Source organism: Puntigrus tetrazona, chromosome 16 (genome assembly GCF_018831695.1).
Source record: "Puntigrus tetrazona isolate hp1 chromosome 16, ASM1883169v1, whole genome shotgun sequence".
Classification (NCBI taxonomy): domain Eukaryota; kingdom Metazoa; phylum Chordata; class Actinopteri; order Cypriniformes; family Cyprinidae; genus Puntigrus; species Puntigrus tetrazona.
In genome coordinates, this window is record NC_056714.1 from 27,858,725 (window position 1) to 27,864,516 (window position 5,792).

The 5,792-nt window shown below is 35.2% G+C and overlaps 1 pseudogene; it reads right to left on the bottom strand.

Moving 5' to 3' along the window:
- Positions 1–847: 847 nt before the first annotated feature.
- Positions 848–3,262, bottom strand: LOC122360267 (annotated as a pseudogene).
- Between the last annotated feature and the right edge of the window lie 2,530 nt (positions 3,263–5,792).

The window sequence follows — 5,792 nt, forward strand, 5'->3', positions numbered from 1 at the left end:
GTAGGCCTGTGCCACTTGAATAGTTCAAAACAGCATAACCAACTCTATACTGTATGTCTATATAGACATTATGTTCAAAAATGAGCAAGCTTTACTCTGATAAACACTGTCTCCGATTTATACATAGATAAAAATTACTTAATTTTCTTGAGAGCTTTAGGGAAAGTTGTAATTTGGTATAATCCATGCTTAATTTTTGTATTTTTCCCAGACAGTAGCGTATCTCAGCCTTTAGCTGATCCTCTAGAATCCAAGCCTGATGTTTTGCTGTGAATCCTCCATTAAGGGCCAAGCTCTCATCAGTGAACAGTGATGTTAAAAAATTTACTTTTCGTTGTCCAGAGTTTGCATCTACCCCATTTAGCATATAAATATACAATAATTTGGTATGTTATTCTTACAGCAGCATTCAAGACACAAGACAGGAACTCCCATCTTCTTATATATAATATGCACAAGTGGGGTTTTTTCCTACCTCAGTGTTTTTCCCCTCAGGAACAGTTCCACAAGGATTTTTCTACAGCACCTGACTTGTATGTGATATAAGCCTATATTATATATAGGTCATATATATAATCATATATATGGTCTTACAAGCCACCTGGTAGTAAAATCATGCAAACGTTTCAGATATAAGTTATAGCCCTTATTTTTTGTATACATGTTATATAGTGTTGAGGCAAGACTATATACAGTGTGTATAAAGATGTAGACAGTGGAATTTATTTAAAGGAAAAGGCAATAATTAAAAATGTAGCTTGATCATTATGGTATTTGAGATATAATTTATGAATGAGAATGACAAAATGTAATTCCATTGCAAGCAAAAAGAATAGCTTTTTATTTTCATGTTTTTATATTTAGCACGCGGGAGAGAACATCTCTAAAAGCTCTGGTCATGTTCGCGCGGCTTGATTTTCAAACAACTAAATTAAAAAGCATGTAAGAAACAGAATTAGTCAGAAGCTCAGCACATCCGCTTCATAATCACATTAGAAATTGAACTCAGTGACCTTTCTGATCAAATCCAGGCCTGGAAAGTCCATGGCTATCACCCCAAAACAAGGCTTGGGATTGGTTTTCTTGGATTCTTCATCGAGATGATTATACAGCCACAAGTTGATATCCTTTGCCAAGCTTTTGGGGTTCTTATCTAGCCTATATCTAGGTAGGCCTGTGCCACTTGAATAGTTCAAAACAACATAACCAGCTCTATACTCTTCATCTTTACTGACATTCAGATGCGTAATAATTTTTTTTTTCCTTTTTTCAACATCAGTCACTATATAATCGTTACGTCCATCATTATGTCCATCGGCTGGGCGGCATTTTTCTTGACAAACACAATCTTTCCTCTCACTTCACCAATGCTTGGTATTGCTTCTTCAGTCCAGCTTTCGGGATAATTTTTAGCCATCTCTTTAACTAAATGTGTAACTTTTTCCTTAAAAAAGAACAGGTTTAACTCTGACCAACACTGTTTCGAGTTATATTTGGATAAAAAATTCTTAATTATCTCAATTGCATTTAAGTAAATTTGCGTATTGGTAAACAGGTCCGTGCATAATTAGCAATTCTTTCCCGAGTGGAAATACTCTGAAGTCAAAGTAGCGTATCCCTGCCTTTAGCTGATTCTCCAGAGACCAAGCCTGACATTCTGCCATGATTCCTCCAAAAAGGGCCGAGCTGTCATTAGTACCAGGTATAGTGATGTCAGAAATTAACTTGCTATCATCCAGACTTTCCATCCAGCCTACTGAATAATTTGCAGGGAGATGGAGATTTTGATTGTCATTGAAGGCCTGTTGCTGAATACTGTTGTGCAGTCTGTGGAATCAGAATCAGAACGTCAGATCAGCCTGTAAATACATAAATGTCTATATTATATATTGTGTTTTTGCTATTTTGTCCATTTGTATATTATTCCGTTTATTATATGTGTCCGGTCTTGTCGCTCTCATTTTGTTGCACTCTTCAAAAAATCCTTTTTGTGTAATGCATGTGTAAACACACCTGGCAATAGAGATAATTCTGATTCTGATTCTGAACAAAAATGTATTGCTCGAATGCACTGCATGTTGCTTTGGATGTGTCAAATAAATACATGCTAAGGAACTTTATCTAAACGTAATCAGGTTACTATTAAATGCGCATATGTGGAGATGTTGACATTAGTCAGAATTAATTTTACGTGCAATCCTAATTCATTTTACAGCATTAAAGTTGTAAAAATGAAGTGTGCACATGGAGTGAGCCTCAGCTACAGGGGCATAAAGACATCATGCTATCATCACCCTGCCCAAAGGAACATTTTTCCAAATTATTATTGTTATATTTTTATGTGAAACAAAGAGACTGAAAGCATAAAGGCACAGATGTGAACGCTTACAAAAATAGCTTTATATTAAATTCTTTATTCAGCCCTTGATCGACATTCAATACAAATAAATAGCACTCCCTTTGCTGTAGTCTTCTTTCTTAATGATAACTTTAGCGTATGCATGTGCAATTCGGCATTTTATACTCACAGCAGCATCAAGACACACAGCATTTTTCCAGGAACTCCCATCTTCTTCATTGCCTGAGGTTAGCGAGAAATGAAACAACACATTAGTACAAAACTGCATTTGCAAAGAGCTGGAAATACATTACAGAGGCAACATGGACGCGTTTCCATTCCACATTTTTGACAGCTACAAATTTGAACAAAAATAATTAGATAGATAAAATAAAATGTAGACTTCTCTTGGGGGCCCTCTGGTGAACACGGGGGTCCTAACAGTCCCTTACTATGCTTATTTTGTGAGAAACACATATAGTCTGGAATAGAGTTATTTTATTTTTTACATCAACACAGTTTTTAGCAACTATTTTTGTATTTTCAGCTGTGATTTTATTTGAAAATAATGGCGTGGGCTTTTGTAATTGTTTAGTTTTTCCTCTTTTTACATATTAGCCTACTATATACGTTTAATGTGTGTTTATTTATTAAATGGAGTTGCCCCTATCAATATTCAGCGACTACCAAAATGTCCCTAGCAATAATTTCGATAACAAAAATTAAACCTGTTTGTGTTTTTGTCATTTCTGACTCATCTGAAACATCGTAGCATTGTTAACACCCAGAAATTAAATATGTTAGAAAACACACATTTAATACATAATCTTCCGGCCTAGAATAAAGTCACTATGAACATTGGTAATAATTTGGGACAAATATATGATATTACGGAAAAGCATGGCTCTTTGGTCCCCACCAATATCAAAAGCAAACCTTCAGAATTCACTTAAACTTTGTTTATGCGAAACATTAAACATTTACAGATATTATTGTTCACAATTTCATCTTTAAAATGAGGCATAAGTATAAAAATAAATGCATGAGCAAATCAAATCAGGTCACTTTTATTTACATAGTGCTTTGTACAATAGCAAGCAATGATAAAAAAAAAATCAAGCAATGATGACAAAGCGCCAATGGTGCCTTAAATCATTTACGATGTATCCGTATTAGTTAAATTATTATTAAAAAATGTGTTCGATTGAAAGGAGAAAAGTCATTAAACCCAGGATGGCTTGGGGTGATTTTAACAAATAAAACATAACGGTGATGAACCTGTGAACCTCATAATCGGGTGCATTAACAACATAACTACGAAATTCAATTCTTAATGAGTAAGTGAGGAATTATTACTCATTGACAGCAAACTAGTTTGCACTCATGGCCTATAGCCGCAAACACTCGCAATGATAACCACAAAAAGTCCAACAAAAATAAAGCATGAAAAAGTCTTTCCCTTTACTAATAAAAACTGCCTGGTTTCAGTGGATACAGCAAATATTGATTCATGTAGTCCCACGTACGCCTGGAAAACTCCACATCGGGTTTAGAAAGGGAGAAGATGCAGGGGGGAAGACTTTGGGTTATTGGTAAACCGTTGAAGAAACAGCATGTGCTCGCGTCCCAGTCTTGTGTGTAGTTTCTGTTGTCTTTTTGTTTTAATTTCGAGTCCAATAAACACCCATGGCCACCTGTGTTCGAGTCTTTACCTGAAGTTATATCCTGTGTGAATGTTTGCTACATGTGACATTCACGGTCCCCAAAGATTTTCTAATTCAGAAATTCTTTAAGTAATTTAAAAAGCATTGTCATTCATGTCCAGTGACCACTTAGCATGTATCTGTCAACCATTTTGAATCAACAAGCGGCGGATCTCAAAGCAAGCGGCTCTTTTCTTACTCTTAAATGCAGAAGTGTTTATTTTTTCCCCCTCCGCAAGGCTTTTTCTCTTGAATTCTCTTTAAAGTCATGTGTCAATATAATACTGAAAATAATTTTATCAAATAAATCTTTAATTTTCCATAGGGTTCCATAGAAAAGGTAATCGACGGTAACATCGAAAAGCAGCGAATCAATCACAAACCGACTCTCATACAAATAAAGAGAAAGGCATTTTGTAGTACATTTGGAAAAGTTTACACACGTTCAGTATTTTTTGAAGGTTTGTTAAATGAATCAATCTCAGCTGTGAAATGTATGTCTGTAGGGCTATTCCATGATTTAAAAAAAAAAAGATAAACTACATGGAAACGGCGTATGGTGCAGGAATTCATAACAGCAATAGTCTTTTAAAATCTTTTAAAAGAAAATTAAAAGAAAGCATCATGAAAACGGGGGTCCGTTCTTCGTATCCTGCTAAATACATCTGAGATGATTTGAAAGACGCCAGATCTTCTAATCCTGATAACTGGATTAATTTGGTTCTTCAAACAAATTAGCGTATTGAATTAAAATATCTGGATTAAGTTGCCTAGGATTACTGCACGTTCCCTTCAAAAAGGGAAGATACTACGAAACCACGATCATGTCTGTCATATAAAAAAAAAAAACCTGACAAAAAAAACTTTCTAGACGTTTATAAGGAAACAAATGTACATAAATGGTATAATAGAGAACTGTGAAGCTGATGGCAGTTCTATGAAACTGCTTTGTTTATCCACCATTTTTGCTGCCTCTCCGCTATTGAGTTCAGGGCGAGATTTTGATTGTCGTGATTGTGGAAAATGTCACCATTGTTTGTCATTCATGCTGCATTGAGAATTCATGAGCACTTGCAGAAGAAGACGATCCTCTCAAAATGGCTTAAATTCACATTAACCGTAGATAAAGTAACTGCGCTCCGTTTTTATTTAATTTAAATGTTTTTAATGATTCCCATTTATTTATATTCACAATTTCTGGTATTCGAGCATGCTTTAATGCTGTAATAAGCAATGCATTTAATTTTCTGTATGAAACAGATTTGTTACGCAGCAGCATTAATCAAAGTTTCTTAAGGGTAAAGATCGTGTTATCTTTATCTCCCGCGCTCCGTAATATCTGTCACCACAAAGTAATGCACGGCTCAGATTAACTATAGCATGTGCGTAAGACTCCAATGCAGTTATAAAGTCATTGTTTTATCATGAATAAACCCGGCTGCGTCTATAGTCGGCTATTAGATTGCACAGCATTATTATATTAATTTTCAATACTTTTCATTTTTAATTACTGTCCCTGGATCAGTAGGATACTCTAAAGTAGCGGTGGCTGGGACACATTTGAAGCATTATTTTTGCTTAAAAAAGGTGTGATTAATCCCGTTTACGTAAAATAAGCCTACTTAGAAGAACCAAACAATACAAGATCAGGTGAAATCATCGATAAATCCAGCTAACCGAGTTAGCGACGTACGAAGAACGGACCCCGGGTGGAGGATGCTGAAGTCATTTATTTAAAAAAAAGTCTAGTC